The sequence below is a fragment of the Ornithorhynchus anatinus genome, chromosome X5 (genome assembly GCF_004115215.2).
Source record: "Ornithorhynchus anatinus isolate Pmale09 chromosome X5, mOrnAna1.pri.v4, whole genome shotgun sequence".
In the NCBI taxonomy this organism is placed as follows: Eukaryota; Metazoa; Chordata; class Mammalia; order Monotremata; family Ornithorhynchidae; genus Ornithorhynchus; species Ornithorhynchus anatinus.
Window position 1 is genome coordinate 60804621 of NC_041753.1, and position 19391 is coordinate 60824011.

Here is a 19391-nt window from a genome sequence, read left to right on the forward strand (position 1 = left end):
CTATCTAGGACCATACACTCTCCCCATGCTTTGTAACTTCACTGGGAGGACTGATTATATTAAGACACTGTCAGAATAGTGCACCTGAGACATGTCAGAGCAGCGATCTTTGTTCCTTTTCACTTCATGCTTTGTAAATGACAATCACTGCTTGATGCAGATGTTGCACTGTATGCCACTCAGGGATGTTTCATTATTAAAAAATACATCAATAATGAAAATAACAGGAAAAGAATGACAAGAGATTTTCAAGGGCCCAAATTCAGATGCCCCATTGAGAGAAACCCAGACAAGGCTTTCAGGACAGCAATTAGAAATTTCAGCACTTGTGTATATCCTGGAGTCATTCTCACTATTTCCTCCACTCACTGAAAAACTGCACTTATTTCCCATTTGGTGAATTGTTCAACAGCCACTTATTCCCCTGCGCACTGAGAATCCCAAGTCTAGAACCACTCAACTTACTGAAATTCATATTTTAGGTACCAAGAGATGGTACAGGTAATCACAGATGATTCCCACATAGGAAAGGGGACCGGATTCAGTGCAATACCCCAGAACCTTGCTACTCACATTCCTTCTAAGTTCACTTCTGCAGTTAGCTATGATCTGTTGACTGTCATCCTCACAGCTCATCTTGACTTCAAATTATACGGCATTGCAAACTGGATTCAGAGCTCCTAAAATGGTTCCTTCAAGCAACTACCCACAGCCTTAATTAGGTACTCAGCCAAAGTTTTGACCCGAGCGTCCTGAGCAAAAACCTAAAGTGTATTAGATTCTTCAAAAGTAATCGATGAATTAGCCTCCCAGCAATTCAGCCTGTAGTTACCATTACACAGACAGATTGGGGTGATCTATATGGTCTACAAGTTCCTTCTAGTCAATTCACTGGGAAAGCAGGAAGATTACCCAAGCAAAGGGGAAGGTAGAAAAAACAATGATTTGGGGTGTAATATTTCCCAGGGATCTTTGCATATAATAAGATTAATTCTGCTGGCAGTTATTTCAGTGACTGATGGAAGTAGGTGTATTTTTTTTTAATCATCCAACCCAATGACATACAGAAAGTGAAAGAAAACATCATTAGCTGTAGCAGCAATAAACTTTAAACATGTGTTTGTAAGTATAATGCTTTGCACGCTGTCTCCTGCCTGTAAATAACAAAGGGAAAAATGTCACCTGCTCTAGCTGTAACAGTGTTTTATACATTCATTCAAACTCCTGGAGGAAGCTGCTATTGGTGACTGAAAACACTACTACTGTTGTGAAATATCTGGTTGTCAGGAAAGGTTTGAGATCTTTGTTGATTTAAGGTTTGGCACTAAAGTAGAGATTTGAGCTCATTGAAAGAGCCTGTATTTAAAGCAACACTGGGATCAGTTTAAATAACCCAACTTGTATGTTCAGCATTTGAACTGAGTTTGGACAATGTAGGATTTTTTTTTTTCTTTTTCCTTCCGGTATTCAGTTTGGTTTCCTTGTTGGATGGCACTATTCAAACAGCAAGACCCAACATATTGAATTATAGGTAGGATCAGTAACAACCACAAAAACTTTACTCTGAAAATTATCGATCTAGACACCAGATTAGAAAATGTGCTTGCATTTGACTTGACTAGACTCCAACCTCAACAAAAGGCAAGTAGACAGATCAGTTGGGCAGCTTCTTTTAAGAGTCAAATGAATTACATTCGGTTTTTCTTTCGACGACATTTTGTGTGTCCCTTCAATGTCTAAATCAGCCTCTTTTTTTGATTATTTAATAATCCAGTATTCTGAAGTGTGGGCCATGCATTCCTGGGCAGTAGTTGGGGATTTGTTCATGCACTTATTGTTATAATTATAATTATTGTTGTTGTTATTATTATTATTTTTGTTTTTACTCTGAATTACTTAATCTGTGACTGGCTGTAGTAATCTTTGCCTCTTGCATGACTATAAGTGTGACCTCCAGTGGACTAGAGAGAGCAGCTCAGTGATTGTACTTGTGATCACAAAAAAAAGCACAAGAGAAATCTGAACTGTGCTTTTTGGGCCCAGTATCATAGAACGTGGGCTAACTTTTCATTTCCATTTTGGAATGGGCTAATCCCCAGATCAAACCATTTCTTCTCGGCTGTAACTGATGGAGAACATATGCCTGTCTACATTGTGACAGTATGCATATGAATACACCCTCACACATTAGGAATCTAAAAAGCTACAAAATCCTGTCTCCTATCACTGCACTGTCTGCCTCATCTGATTAACACTAAAGTATCAAAAAAAAAAAAACCCACAAAAATCTGAGTATGTATTGTAGAAATGTAGAGGAAAATAAAATATTTTTTCAAATGTAATTACTTTTAATATATGCTTGTGGAAGGTCTAATACATTATATGCTGTCTCTACTTTTCGCTGTAAATAACTTGGGACAGTGACTACACTGATTTTTTTCTATGTCTCTGTTCAAGCATAAGACTTTGTAACAATTTTTTTTAGAGGAAAACCATCAAAGAGCGAATTATGTACTTGCTTCCTATGAGTGTCATGTATTCTTCAGTTTTTATGGAAACAGATTGTAATTGATAAAGCCTTTTGACCAGCCATTAGTATTTAGTATACACTTCTGTTTGTAACACAACTGGAAAATGACAGGGCTGTCAATGGAGCCCGCTCCCAAAGAGTCTGTAAACTGACTATTGTCCTAAAATCTACAAACTGCATTTGAATAATACGATTTGCAAAAATGTTACCTGAGCAAGTCAACTGTCCATGCAGCATATGGCTTTTCTGAGTCCTTTTCAGCATGGATTATTTTAAGGAAAACAAACTCTGCTTTCTGATGAACAAAATATTTTTGTACACATTCATTTCTTATTAAAACCTGAGGTCAGATCACCTGTTAGCTGTAATCTGAAGCCATAACTGACCTTCACCAAATAAATGTTTTAAAGAACATAAGAGCGGGAAAAAAAAATCCAAGGTATTAACAGCTATAGCAACACAAGCAGGAGCAAATCCAATACACTTGGATGCTTTTCCTGTATCCCAAATATGACTTTAATGGCTAGTATTTTATGATTACCAATTTATAAAATAAAAATAGATATTTAGATTTAAAAGAAACTTTCAATATTTTTGAAATCCCTGACAATGCTTCCTTGCTTTTAGGATTATGAGAGAAAATGATTTTCGTATACTTCCAACTTTCAGAGGTTTAATGTTTTTATCCTATTTCCAGTTACTCTTATTAGAGTGAAGTAAGACATTAAGTCCCCCAGATGTGTAAGCCGTGAGCTATTTGGTGCTTGGCTGTAGATATTAGTAATTGCTGTATTTTGGGGAGTGGGGTGGGGTGGGGGAGGGGTGTAGTTTGCTTCTCTTATTAAGCATGCTCACCACTATTGGTAACGCACAAAAGTTGCATTGCCTGATGAAAAGTGTGTAAAAAAATTATTCACTCTAAAAAAAAGCATAACAAAAATACTTTTTAAAGAAAAATGCCTCATATAGTCAACATTGATTTTTCTGAAGCTTAATTGTATTATAATAACGTATTTTTATTGGCCTGTAGAGGCAAAAGGCAAACCACAAATGAACCCAGTGACATATATAGTTTTGAAATCTGCAGTTTTCTGATCTCTCTCTCTCTCTCTCTCTCTCTCTCTCTCTCTCTCTCTCCTTGTTTAATATATAAGCCCTAATTTATGTGTATGTGAGTAAAACTACAGCCTGAGTCATTTAGAAAGTGAGCATTGAGTTTTTTTATCATAAATATACTAGAATGAAACATCACTCCCTGTCAAATAAAAAAAAAAGGTTTTATATTGCTTTAGAATGTAATAGGTTTTTGTCTTATTTTATGTCCTGTAAATTATTAGTTGAATACTGTTAGCATTCCATGATAATGCACACATGATTTCTGAATGTTTTCTGTAAATGACAATCAATGTTGATGAAGTTCCTTCCTTTAAAGCTGAACAAAATAAAAAAAAAAACTATAAGAAAGTTTCTGCTGAATTATTCTTTCATGGGCAAGGAGATTGCATCTACAAAATTCACAGTTGTCTGGATAATTCAGGGAAGAAAACCTATATTTACCTCAGTTATATAGGCCATCTGGCCAATGCGATGGGAATTTTGTTTCATTTTTATTTGCCTTAAAAAGCCTAAGACTGGTGTCTTTGTAGAGATGCCTGATGTGGCAGAGGGTGGGATAATAAAAATAATAATAATAATAGTAGTATTTGTTAAGTGCTTACTGTGTGCCAGACACTGTACCATGCACTGGGGTGGATACAAGCAAATCGGGTTGGACACAGTCCCTGTCCTACATGGGGCCGGAGCGAGGTAGAGGTAGGATAGGAAAGATCCGAGTGAAGGAAATAATTTTCAGACTCTTTTTCATACAGCCCAGCTATCAGAGCTGTAGGGCAATCTCCATCTGCAGCAAAACAGCTGCCGATTTACAATTCAAATTTGAGCCGCAACTTTTAAATATAGACCTATGAGCCCTTTTCTAACAGGAAGCCCAACTAAGTGAACTGTCAAGATTTCACTTCAACCACTTCCTTGAAAGAAAATTGCAGTGGCCTATTAAAAAAAAAAAGATGTGGTAATTCCTGAATCTCATGAAAAAAAACAGAAAAATCATTAATGACTTTAAGGGTTTTGTTTTTCCCTTTCTCTTCATGCTTCACCATAAAAGCGAATAGCTAACAATGAGCCAGTGCTTTATGCATTAGTTCGAGCTGCTGGAGGAAACGTCTGCTTGCTAGAGGCTAATCGCTGACCCTCAGTGAGGTCGTGAGATTGGAAGTGGGTTTTGTTCATGTAGGAATGTCACAAGTATAATGTAACCTCAGAGTTCAATGAAACTGAAGGGAAAAAATAATCCAATCACCACACTGATCATCTAAGAACTGAAAGGTTTCCTTCCACTCCTGGGCTCCAGTGTGTGAAGAGACTCTGCCCTGGGGTTTGGTTGCCAAGAGAGAGTCAGTCACATGGAAGCTGTTCCTCAGAGACATCAGAAACATCATCTTTGTGAAGGTGGTTGCTACCCTGACACAGTTTCTAGGACAGTATTTTAAGCAACTTCTGTTGCTTAAGATGGTGGGTTTCGCTTAGGTATGTTACTACTCCCATGGGTTTGGAAAGCTCTTTTAGGTGGAGTGGGGTGGGCAAGTCAAGAGAGAGGACCTGGTATTAATTCCAATATTACTTAATCCTATGCTTAGTAGGCAAACTATAAAGAAAAAACATTTGAGGAGCAGCCTCTCCATAGATGGTCATGATAGGTTTTTTTAAGCAAAGGTGTCTACTGCATTTTAAGTTATTTTCAAATGTATAATATGAAACATGAGCCATGTTATAAATGCAAAATTACAGTAACGATTTCAAAAACAAGAACCCTTCTTAAAATAAATACAAAACTCCTTCCTCCTGCTTAGCATCACCTACTTTACTTCCTTTCAATTCTAGAAGCCAAAAGCACTAAGGAGATCAGCCAACTCATGGCTTTCCCAGGCTCCAGCCCATACTTCATTCTAAAATGACATTACACACACATCTTGCCACTTCTCAGAAACCGTCGATGGCTACCCATTTCTCTCACCATTATGCGGAATCTCCTGACCACTGACTTTAAGGAATTTAATCAGCTCTCTTCTACCTACCTAGCCAATCTCTTTTCCCACTGCACCCAAGCTCGTACATTTCATTCCCCTCGAGCTCATCTACTCGCTGTGCCTCATTCTCACTTCTCCCATCGCCGACTGCTACCTCAGACCCTTCATCCTGTCTGGCTCTTTTGCCCTCTTCAAATTCACCTGACCATAGCTCTATCCCATCTTTAGTGCCCTTCTGAAATTCCACCTCCTCCAAGAGACCTTTCCTGATTAATTCTTCTTCTCCCCAGATGATATTCTCCCAACTACCACTTGAGCATTTTTGCACGCCTCCACACTTATGCACTCACAACCATCTGTATTTCTTCTGTACAAGCTGACATACATACTCTCCTATTTAAATACTAACTCATCCACCTATCCATCTTTCCATTCCCTTTTCTCTCCTATCTGTAAATTATTGGTGGCCGTGTCCCCTGCTAGATTGTACAATCCTTAAAGGCAGAGATATTGTCTTTTAACTCCAATGTCCTTTCCTATGTGCTTAATGTAATTATCCTACCACAGTAAGCCATTAATAAACACTATTGATTGACCAATCAAGAGGAGAGGAGTCCAAAAGCAGTTTGAAATGGAGCAAGGGATACTCTTGGTAAATTAGTTTTTTTGTTTAAGGCATTTGTTAAGCACTTCCTATGTGCCAGGCACTGAGTAAAGTGCTGGGGTCGATAGAAGATAATCAGGGTGGACACATCCATGTCCCACATAGAGCTCACAGCTTTAACCTCCATTTTACAGATGAGGTAAATGAGGCCTAGAGAAGTTAAGTGACTTGCCCAGGGTCACACAGCAGACAAGTGGCAGAGCCAGGATAAGAACCCAGATCCTCTGATTCCCAGGCCTGTGCTCTTTCCACTAGACTAGGATGATGGAGTCTCCCTTTGAGAACAAGCAAGGGATGAGCCTTGGTCTTGAGACTTCCTGAGTGAAGAAATTGATCTTAGCGATAGTGGCTTAAACAATGTCACTTTCTCTCCCTCTCTTTCTCTCTCTTTCTCTTCCCTTCTAGTCATGTTCTCACTGGAGCCCACAGAGCAGGCACTGGACTGTAAGCTCATCATGGGCAGGGAATGTGCCTGTTATACTGTACTCCTCTAAGTGCTTAATCCAGTGCTCTGCACACAGTAAGCGCACAATAAATATGATTAACTGACTGCAATATATTGTGAAGTTCACACAGAGGGGCTTTTTTTGTATGGAGGGCCCACCAGAAGTGGCTGCTGCAGGCTTTGCCGCCCACATTAGCTATATTACATGATTCCTGCTGGGCCTGTCTACTGCTCATGGTGACTGTAAATCAAAGTGGCCAATACAAAAATTAACCCAATTCTTCCAGTGTCAGACTTGACTCCCTGATAGTAACTTTTGGAGGAGCATTACCTTTGGCTATTAGGGCACCACACAGGTACTGCCGCAGAATCTGCACACTGTAGGCAACAGTGCACTTAACAGTCCCCTGTTGGTCTGAAAGATTTAGTGTTCCTCCCAAAGTGCCTCATTTACCACCAGGGGGTAACTTTAGGCACTGGGAGAATTGAATTCAATACAATCAAAGCATTAAGACACAACATTCTAGAGAGATCCGCTGAATGGCTGTTTTGAGTCCCAAATAGAATCCAAACTGGAAAAATTTTAACATTGCAAATGGGCAGTCTGATTTGTGAGGATAGTGCCCAACTCGGTTAGCTCAGGTTCCATCCTCTGTCAACACAAAGGTGCTCTTTTTCACTTTCTTTTTGAATCTGAATTCACTAAGTAGAGTTTGTTGAATCTGAGCTTTGTGTCTACTCTTTCCTGTTGAATTTGAACTGTAATAGAACAGTGAGCCAAAAGCTCAATCAACTCTTTCTTTCTCTTTGATGAAATGCCATCTGGCAAGGTAGTGTCTTCATTTGTCACACTGTCAGGCAAATATTCATCCAACTTGGTGCCTAGATTCAGGGAATGCTCTTCTACAGAGGCAGGGAGGGCAAGATGAGTTGGCAATGAGCAAGTGGCAGGCTAACTCTCAAAGTCTCTAATGCTTTCAGGACTTGCTTTCTTTCCATGAAGCTCATCCTTATAATCTAGTCTCCGCCAGCCTTGTTGCTTTAGCAGGTCCAGCTGGACAGCATCACGCAAGCAGAGAGGTGCTTGTTGGATAGAGAAAGATGAGAGTTTGAGGTGCTCCATCTCCCATCAGAGTTTGCTCCAACCCCCCTTGGGTCAGGGTGTCCCAGAAAAGCAGGAAATCAGGAGATTTCGACGCCGGAGAAAAAAGTCCAGAGTGGCTCGGTCCAGTCAAGTAAGGAACCACCCTTTTGGAGCACAAACTTAAGAGGACCATACAACTCATTGTGGACAGGGAACGAGTCTGCTAACTCTGTTGTACTGTAGTCTCCCAAGAGCTTAGTAGAGTGCTCTGCACATAGTAAATGCTTAGTAAATACCATCGATCAATCAATCATGTTTATTGAGCGCTTATTGTGGAGAGCTCTGAACTAGTCCTTGAAAGAGTACAACACGACAATATAACAGACGCATTCCCTGCCCATAACGAGTCTAGATGATGATGATGTTGATGACAGATGGGAAAAACCATAATCAGTTATCAGCACAGTCTTTTCAGGTAGGCCGTGGACGATGGGGACCGTTGGTCCCTCATCAGTCATTTCAGCAACACCTATGCTCACCAGTAGACTGTACCATGTCATCTTCAAATAAGGACAACTCTCTAACTTCAAAATGGCACTTCCTCTTTCTGTGCCTCTGCTGCTCCATGGCAGTATCTAAGCTGCTAATTTTAGTACATTCAAAAGCATATTGTTTAGATCTCACTTGAATAATGAGCAAATGTAAAATGACCCTCATAGGGACACTGCAACACGATTCAGAATCATACACAGCAGCAGTCGAGAAGATTCAGGAAAAACTGAAGTACTGCCAAATGAGGAACATTTTTCCTGATGACACAGGGCAGTGTAGCTCCACAGCATGTATAAAAGGGAGAAATGATCTCTAATTAGAGATCTCTGAATGAAAAGGGTCCTAGATAAAAAGGGAATGCAAAGATTCCCACCACACGGAAAAATCAAAGGCTCCCCGATTCAGTTTTGCCCCCTTTCTTGCTGAAAAATCAAACGTTGCGCTTTCTAGACTTGTAGTCGCTCCCTCAGACTAGCTGAAATTATCATCATGATGGAAGAAGAATCGATTCATAAATCCCTGTAGTCTCAAATTGATCACATTCTAAATTTACTATAGGATTGAGAAAGCTATTGTCTGTGTCAGCTTTAGTCTTTAATACACCCCGCTGTTGGTCAGGTGGACAGGTCAGGTGTTGGTCAGGTCTTACTCTGGGAATCAGGAGACCCAGCTTTGCAAGCAGAAGAATGTCTACTGGGGTTATGCCATCAGTGGTAAAGGTTTCTGATCAAAGGAGCACCTAGGATGTTCTACAAGATGGACAAGCCCAGAAAGACTCCTGAAAGACAGCCAGCTAAGGTGGGTAATGAAAGCCACAAGTGGCAACCATGGCAACTGCCTGTGGGGCTACAGCACAACAGCACTATGCTATGGTCACACCAGTTGTAAACGAGTCCTGCACCTCTGTATATGCTTTCCAGCATTTATTCCAAAAGGAGTTTACAGATGTTATCCAAAATCTATAATGACTTGATAGTTTCTACCTCACTCCCTCATACACTGTCATCTAGTTCTACTTCTAGAGAAGCAGCGTGGCTTAGTGGAAAGAGCCTGGGCTTGGGAGTCAGAGGTCATGAGTTCGAATCCCAGTTCTGCCACTTGTCAGATGTGTGACTGTGGGCATGTCACTTCACTTCTCTGTGCCTCAGTTACCTCATCTGTAAAATGGGGATTAACTGTGAGCCTCATGTGGGACAACCTGATTACCCTGTATCTACCCCAGCACTTAGAACAGTGCTCTGCACATAGTAAGCGCTTAACAAATACCAACATTATTATTATCTAGTTACTAATGAAATCCTCCTCAGTCAAAAGCAACTTCTCCTTCCAATGTCCCTCAGTGTGATTTGTTTTCCTGCAATTACATTGAAACTTAAAATATATGTCCTGTGGGTAATATTTCACTTACTTGTCCAAAAGAAAAAGCTACCACCCAGGAACTACAAGTCTTTCTCCATCTCACTTTTGCCCAATAGTTTCATTTTCTGTTTGCCCATTTGCCCAGATTCAAAGTTTTCAAACCAAATTCCCAATGCTGCAGAATTGGGTGGCATCTCCAGGAAGGGGGCCATCCTTCTAAGTGTTAAGAGCAAATTGTGTGGCCTGCTTAGAGGAAGAGTGAGAAGATTTGAGATGGATTGGAATGAAATCCATCCATCAAATCAATGGTATTTTTTGAGCGTTTACTGTGCGCAAAGCAGTGGACTGAGTGTTTGGGAGAGTATAATATGACAGAGTTGCACCTTGTAATAATAATGATAATAATTGTGGTATTTAAGTGCTTACTATATGCCAGACACTGTCCTAAGTGCTGGGGTAGGTACAAGATAATTGGGTTGGAAATAGTACCTATCTCACAAAGTGCTTGTATATACAAACACTGCATACTTACAAACCCAGGTACAGCTTGCCTGACTTCCTACGTGGAATGAATATGGCTTTCCCTGATTGGATTGGATCGGGAAATACCCACCAGCTGGGGGAACAGCCTTGGCCTATAATTCATCTCCTGCCTTCCAGTCCTATTTCCAGACTGATGGAAAGCTCAAAGCTGCCCATTCTAGTTGAGGCTGAAAAAGCCAGTGTCCCTGTAAATCACCTTCTCGTCATCCTGCCATCAGCTGGAATGAAATATGCTGCTTGGATTTCCCATTCAGAGGAAGCTTTAAGCTTTTGCCAGGGCAACCAAGGATTGCCAGGTGGTGGTGGGAGGAGGGGAAGGAGCAGCATCTGCTGTTCCTCACGTCTGTCCACAAAGGCCACGCACTAGTGTGGATTCCAAGTGTCAGCAGAGCAATGTTAAAAAAACAAAACCAAAAACCCACAAAGCAAGGGTTTCCTTTCAAACAAAAGTGTATCGTGGTAATTCTTGAGCTCTGAGCCTTAACTTCTCATCTGTAAATTGGGAATAAAACTGAGAGAGTTATGTGGGATAGAGGCCAGATCAGATCTGACAATTTTGCATCAACTCCAGCATTTAGCCCCTAATAAGTGCTTAATAAATGCCATAATGATTACATCCTGGATGAAAAACTGATCAAAGCAGTTCAGTGAGGAGCAGCCCACACAACCCAAAGTATGGAGCTGCTACATATAGAAAAGAATAGATGAAATTTTACCTAGAGGTAGCAGGAGGTACTAGGTAAACTCTGGAGGACCCTACAAGGTCTTAGAGCTCTGTTTTTTTTAATGAACCAAGGAGTGATAATTCTGCCGCCACCAAGTGCCAAGCTGAAATTAAACAAACTTGTTCAGGGAAAAATGGTTGGTGAGGTTATCCACTGAAGGAAAGCTACTGATGAGTTTTCATTTAGCCCTATCTGTCTAGAGAAATAGTCTGGATTGAGGAGGATGCAATCAATCCCTTACTTTTAGCCTACTAGTAGTAAAAAGGATCCCTCTCAGGGTCACACCTGGAGAGTTTCAGTCAGTACTTTACCAGTCTTGAATATGGGAGGGAGAGTCAAGCAGAGGCCTGCCCATTCCTAGCTTGGGCAGTGGCTAGCGAGTGGAAGGCAATCTGCTACAAGCCAAAACTCACCTGTGCTGGGCAGCAGAGGAATGGGAGAGAGTCAAGGGTGGAGACTCAAGTTTACTGTGTGGAAGGAGCGATGGTAAACCACTTCGTATTTTTACTATGGATACACTACCAGAATGATTGCAGATGGAGGTGGGGGTTTCTGGGAGAGATGGCTCCATGGTGTCGCTATGGGTCGGAGATGACTCGATGGCATAAAATAAGACAATTTAAAGGAACAATTTGTGAGTCTGATGTAAAGTTTTCCATCTGAGGCTCTAAGAGCAATTTAATAAGTCCCTAGGAATGCAAAGCCAGGGAGGATTTAGGGACTTGTCCAGAGTCTCTCAGCAACTGAGTAGCTGTACTATAAAAATAGCTCTGGGCTTCTGACTCTCAAAACAGACAGGTAAGAAACAGTTTCTGCCCCAATCTCCTCCTGTTTTCCTAGCTATTTGCTTATTCATTCTCTCTCTCTCTTTCATTTAATTTTTTAATATTTTTCTCTCATCTTTCTCCACTCTGTCCCAAATGTTTGTATTCACATAAGAAGTAGTAGCATATACTGAGTGCCCCCTTAGTGTGGCACACTATACTAGATGTTTGGGAATTACAGAATCACAAAGTAACATATTTCCTGCCTATGAGGTGCTTCCACTCTAACAGGAGAGGCAGTAAAATCAATTAGGGAAGCAACATGGCCTAGTGGATAAAGCACGGGCCTGGGAGTCATAAGGACCTGAGTTCTAATCCTGGCTCTTCCACTTGTCTCCTGTGGGACCTTGGGCAAGTCACTTAACTTCTCTGTGCCTCAATTACCTCATCTATAAAATGGGGATTAAGACTGTCAGCCCTGTGTGGGACAGGGGCTGTGTCCAACCTGATTAGCTTGTATCTACCCCAGCACTTAGAACAGTGCTTGACACATAGTAAGCGCTTAACAGATACCATCATTATTATTAATAGTAGTAGTAAAAAAGGAAAAAAAAAGATCATCTGGCTGCCAAGTCATTCACCCTCAAAAAGACACATATTAAAGGTGCGCCAGTTAGGGCAGGGGGAACGATTTATGGAGAATGGGGACCAGTACCCAATTCCTCTGATGACTTCACAAGAAGAGCAGCATGGCCTAATTAATCAATCAATCATATTTACTGAGCACTTACTGTGTGCAGAGCACTGTATTAAGCACTTGGGAGAGTATGATATAGTAGAGTTGGTAGACTTGGGCTTAAGTGATAGAGCACAGGCTGGGTAGTCAGAGAACATGGGTTTTAATCCCAGCTCTGCCATTTGCCTGCTGTAGCAGAGGGCAGGTCATTCACATCTCTTGGACTCGATTTCTTCATCTGTAAAGTGGAAATTAGAATGCCCGTTCTCCCACCTGCTTAGACTGTGAGTTCGACTTGAGTCCCGATTTGAGACCTGATTAACTTGTATCCACCACAGTGCTTAGAACAGCACTTGACAAATACACAATTTTAAATTATGATTTAGAAATTGGCTTATATTTCAGCAGAGGGAATTTAGATCTGATGTGATGAAGGACCTTCCAATACCAAGAGTTGTTGAGCACTGGAATGACTTGTCAGGAAGGGTAACATTTTCTCCCCTTCTCTGGAGACATTTGAAAACTTTTTAATCTGCTTTAGGCACATTGTTCCCGGGGGGCAGGAGCAGGGACTAGACTTCTGGAGTCACCCCTTCCAGCCCTGCAATTCTATGACCTACATCAATTAATAGTCACACACCTAATCAGTTCTAAAGGGTATACAAAAAAAAAAAGACTCATTTGGAGGATTCGAACTTCTATGGCATTACCTGGTGGGTAAGACTCGACTTCCAAATTGGAAGAGGGAGAAAAGGATGGGAGAAAGCGGGAAAAGAAAAAAGAGAAGGGCCATTCTGTGGGCTTGAACTCAATTAGGAATTTAGGGTAATCGCAGAGAAGGTGGCCGGTTCTATTGAAGTAATGAAGGTCAAGATGTAGCAAGTGAACATTACATGTTAAATTTGCACTTGTGTTGCAATTTGTGTTCGTCTCTGTGCCAGTCACAACATTTACTTATAAGAGGCGAAAAGCTTGGTGTGGGTAGGGGATGTGTCTATTTATCGTTATAGTGTCCTCTCCCAAGTGCTTAGTACAGTGCTTTGCACAGAGTAAGCGCTCAATAAATGCAACTGAATGAATGAAATGAAAATCTTCACCTATAGAAAATGCCATATCCAGTTGCTACAGCCTACTTGTAAACAAAGCCTGATATAAATACACATGGTCATTTTTATACATGTTTACTCCAAAAATTCTATTTTTTTACTCCAAAGACCAGAAATACTTTATCTTCCTATATGATCTTGACAGTTTCCACAATTCATGAACCTAACCAGAGTGTTCTGAATTTGAATGAAAGGGCCATGAAAAAAATCAAAGTAATTAAGGGAATGCAATTTTATTTGTAATGATTTGGGACCATTTACTAAAATGTATTCAGCCCAGCAAATGGAGGAGCAACAGAATGCTCGGGAACTCAATTTCCCACAGAGAACTAAAAGAACAACCTATCATCTGAGGGCAGGTTCCACATATTAGATGCTCAGAATTGTTTTCTGCAAAGAGGCCAATTACGTTTTGAAAGGCTGTGGCTATTGAAAGTACGGTTTTTGCCTGGGAAGAGGTTAGTGTGGGGTCAATCTAAATGCGTGTGGTAGGCATACACACGTGGGCTCAGTGGGTCTGGAGCGCTCTGTAGGCGATTCCACACTGGCACATTCTGACACCGAGAAATAACTCTGCCTTTTAATGAGTTTACCATTTGAAAAAAAAAAAATCAGGGCATTGCCTGGCTGTGAAGTTCTAAATGAAAATAAGTAACATTCAAAGTTGAGTTAATCTGATTGTATTGGATCTATTTTCCCCCTTGCTGCAAATCAGTGCACTTTTCAGCTAACAAGAATGGGTGCCCTACTTGATACGCCAGTACGCATATTCCCCCTGGTAGGAGAGGCACTTAGCATGGCATTACCATCATTACAACCCCAGGTTAAAGGCAATGAAACTCCAGGAGTGGCAAAGTCAAATCAGTTCAATTGTCTGATTGTTCATACTCATAAAGTAGGGGGGCTGGCAGGGGTCCAGCATAAACCTCGGAGTTCTACAGTGGAGCTCCTTTAAGGTAATTCATTGTCCTCTGCAGTAGCTTAAATCAGAGGGGCTAGAATGGTCCCAGTAAATGCAGCTCCCCATACTTCTGAAGAGCAATATAGCAGATAGCCAGCTGCTAGGCCAGATGTCAAAGGTGCATTAAGAGCACTTGTTTTTGATCTAACCCATTCCCTAGAAGTACAATGGATCTGGCTTTAAGCACTGCAATAAAAAAAGATGGTGATTAATGAAGCAGCACAACTTAATAAACCAAGTTGACTCCCGCTTCCTTCTCTTAGGCATTTTCACTGTCCACAAAGCAGTTCTTTTACTTAGCAGCGGGGACATGTAAAATGTTAATCATCAATCTGTGGGCCATTAAAGAAGTTGCTTTCCCTTTCTCAACTTGAAAACCAAGGGGGAAAGATAATAGGTTTGGTTAACAGAGCCGTTCAGATAATGGAGATGTACAGAGGAAAGCTTTGATGGAGTCAGCATGGGAGCTCAATGCACTAATCCATCTTGCTCTAAGGGACTGTGGGTTCAAATCCAAGCTAGGGCCCAGTGGTTCATGATTGAGGCTAGGGTGAGTGTCTTTATCTCAGCTGGACCAGCAGGCGGTTACTGTACCTGAGAGAGGGCCAAAAATAAAATGAAAAGGAGAGAAGCTTTCTGTGTCGCTGTAGCTGAGTGCTCTCTGCTAGCAATGTCAGGCAATAATCAGGCTTCTTCTGACCAGCGGGTTACTAACGAAGGGCGCCAAAGCTCCTTTCCTAGGGAGGCAACGAGAGAATGGGGAGAGGATTGGCTGTGAGGGAAGGCTTGGGTACTCAGTAAAACCATATCCCACTGAGGTAACAGATTCAGAAGGTTGTCCGGGCTGGCCACTTGGATGCTCCCATTTTCCATTGAATTACAGGGTGGCTAAAGGCAGGAATTGGAAATTTTAAAGGACTGTAAATTTTGAGACATCAATGAGGGCCTCTTGAAATTCTGAACTGGCATGTTCATATAGACTCAAGAGGGACAGAGAGACGAGGAAGAGAAGAGAGAAAGAAAGTGAGGGAGGGAATGTGATGATGAAGGCCAGGCTATTTAAGACTGGATCCAATAGTGAAGAGAGCTGAATTCCTAAGTCCCCAGCAAATTGGAGGTAGGTTGCCTGGTTCCTCTTCTCTCCTTTTTGTAGTTTCCAGTCACATAACGATGCATTCCACAGAGAAGCAGTGTGGCCTAGTAGTTACAGCAGGCACCTGGGAGGCAGAAGGTCATAGGTTTTAATCCGGGCTCTGCCACTTGTCTGCTGTGTGACCTTGGGCAAGTCACTTCACTTCTCTGGGCCTCAGTTACCTCATCTGTAAAATGGGAATTAAGGCTGTGAGCCCCATGTGGCATGTGGACTGTGTCCAATCTGATCAGCTTGTATCTAACCCAATGCTTAGTACAGTGCCTGACACACAGTATTTAACAAATACCATGAAAGAAAAAAAATCCCAACATAGAAAGTGCAGGTCCTATGGCCAAGAAAGGAAGATGATATGACCATTCAAGGTGCCTAGAATTAGGATAAGGCAAAAGTAAATGGCAACAAAGGAACATCGATGTGACGGTTGGCAACATGAGAAGAAAACCTATTTCAAATCCCGGCTCAAATCCCAGATACAGATTCAATCTCTAGTACCGGGTTCATTTCAGTTTAACTCATTTATAGCTACCACACTTTTATTTTGGTATCTTTGTGTCCTTTCCTATTAAGGTAAATCATTGTTTTTGAAAAGTGTTTGAACAAGTCCTAGTCCCTTTTCCAGAGCCCTGCAGTCAGGGCATACAAGTCAAGCAGCACATCCTCAACTACAAATCTAGCGGTGCAATTACAATATATAATCTTTTATGTGCCATCATTATGCTTCCTTTCTTTAGGCTGAGGGGCGACACAAACTGTCTAATCTCATGCTATGCTACATGAATTTAGCATGTCTTTCTGGTGCTTTTTCTTATGATCTTCACCATCGATGGTGTTTTCCCAGCTCTTACTGATTGGGAGAGTACAGTACAAGAGAGACATGTTCCTTGCCTACAGGGAGTTTGTGGTCTGGAAGTGGAGACAGACAGATGGCAAAAGAAGAAATGGGCAGGAACCCACAGGAAAGATTAGTAGAGCATAACAATAGAACCAACAATAGCCATAATTATTAAATCAACAAAGATGATGGCTATTGCTTCTAGTTTTCTATTTTCTTTCCTTACGAATTGGGCATGCCTTGCAGAATTGGGATTATTTTGAGGTTTGTTACATTATGTCACACTGGTCTCACTTGTATGACACTTTAAAATTCACTGCACCCCAGGGCCCTTTTACTGCTCTTCTGAGCAGGTTCTTATTGTTGGTTCAGAGGAAAGAGTACTATTCTGGGAACTAGGAGAATTGGGTTCTAGTTTTGGTTCTGCTCACAGCAGACCTATACCAACAGTGGTGAAAATTTCTGAGAAAAAAACACCTAGGTTTTGTATTTTTTCAATCAATATATTTATTGAGCACCTTACTGTGTGCAGGGCACTGTATTAAGCACTTGGGAGAGTACAATGTAACAGAGTTGGTAGATACATTCTCTGCCCACAGTGAGCTTACAGTATAGAGGCGGAGACGGACATTACTATAAATAAATTATTTATATGTATATAAGTGCTGAGAGAGGGGTAAATAAATACCTTTTTCCCTCCCTGACTACCATCTTCAACTGACCCGCCCCAAAAGATGTGGAAATTCACAACAGGGGAATGAAAACAATAATTGAAACCAAAAAGGTATTTGGAGGGGTTAACCTATCAAAGGAATACATTTATTAAATTTGTGCAAAGGTTATCTAGATAAAGGAAATTATTCACTGAACCAACACCAAACATGTCATCAAAACATTAGCTCTCTGGAGCATAGAGAAATGACTTCATGTCTACATATCAAGTTTTATTTCCTTGCTAGAAGTACCTTTAAGTGAAAGGGACTAAACTATTTTTGAGAAAAGTGAGGAACTACAAAACTGAAAGGATAAAAAGAGATCGATAAGAATAGGGTCAATATGAAATGATGCAGAATGTTTACAAACTCACCCAAAACCATAATACCACATGGCATGAGTCATAATAATAATAATAATAATTATGGTAGTTGTTAAGCACTTATTATATGCCAAGCATTGTGCTAAGCACTGGGGTAGATACAAAGTAGTCAGGTTGTTCCACACGGGGCTCACAGTCTTAATCCCCATTTTACAAATGAGGTAACTGAGGCCCAGAGAAGTAAAGTGACTTACCCAAGGTCACACAGCAGACACGTGACAAAGTCGGAATTAGAACCCATGATCTTCTGACTCCCAGGCTCATGCTCTATCCACTATGCTATGCTGCTTCCCCTAAATAACTTACACTCTAATGGGGGAGACCAACATAAAAATAATTACAACACTGCTGAAAATAAATTGAACACACATCTTTACATGACTGCTAAGGAGCATGAAAATAATTTCAAAAGTGCTAGAGATGGCTGATGGAATGATATGACTTAGGATGCTGGGAAGTTAATCGGGGAAAGCTTGTTGGAAGAGGTGGGATTTTAGGAGAGTTCTGAATGTGGGGAGGGAAGGAGTTCCAAGCTGGATGAACGGCGTGAGCAAAGGGACAGAGGCGGGAGAATTGAGAGTGAGGTATAGCTCGACGATTGGTTTGGGAAAAGCAAAGACAGCAGGTGGAGGATAGTGGTTGGAGAGAGCAGATAAGTAGGGCGGGGCCATATGGGGGAGAGCCTTGAAGATGATTGTGAGGACTTTTTTTTTTTGATGCAGAAAGACACAGAGAGCCAGGGGAGGGTTTTTGAGGAGAGGAAAGACGTGGGCTGAGCAAAACTTCAGGAAGATGACCTGTGCAGTGGTAGGGAGTATAGATTGTAAGGGGCTGAAAGCTGGAAGCTCAGTGAGGAGGCTGATGCAATAATCTAGCTGTTACATGACCTGAGGCTGTACCAGGATAATAGCAGTTTGAGAGGGGAGGAAGTGGGATGTGGGTGTGGAAGATGTGCATGAAGAGCCCCAGGATTTGGCAGACTGAATGTGAGAGTTGAACGACACTGAAGAGTAGGCTTCTGGGACAGGAGGATGCTGGTGGTATCATTTAAGATGGGAAAGTTAGGGGGAGGAGTGGGTTTAGGGTTTTGAGAAGCAGCATAGTGGAAAGAACACGGGCCTGGGAGTCAGTGGACCTGGGTTCTAATCTGGGCTCTGGCACTTCATTCATTCATTCAATAGCCTGCTGTGTGACCTTGGCTAAGTCAGTTAACCTCTCTCTTCATTTCCTCACCTATAAAATATTCAATACCTGTTCTCTTCCTTACTTAGCCTGGGTGTCACAAGCCCCTCCCCACTCATACCAACCAGGACCTTCCTGGACTGGGAGAGCCTTGGTGACACATAGTAAAGTCAAACCACACCTCTGATCACCAAGGTTACTGTGGAAAGTTTGTACTTAGTTTTACCAACGTGCAAGGGAGTGACACATACACACACACTCACTCACTCCACCGAGGGTCCAATACCAGTCTGCTGGTCAAGGGAGCCCATTCTGCTAGTGCTTCTTCTCTTGGCTTCCAAGCACTGCTGTCTTCTGCTGCTTCTGCTCCTTCAGTGCTTGTTTCTCTTTGCTGCTTATGCCCCAGATGCTTTTCCGTGCCTCAGTGCTGTTTCAACGTGCCTTCTTCTTGCTTTTCCTCTGCATGCTTCTTGCCCTGCATGCTATCTTGCCATTCAAAATGACCACCTTTTATCTGTTTCAGACATCACAACTGTGACTCCACGCAGTAGTAACTGATTGGCCCAGGCCCGT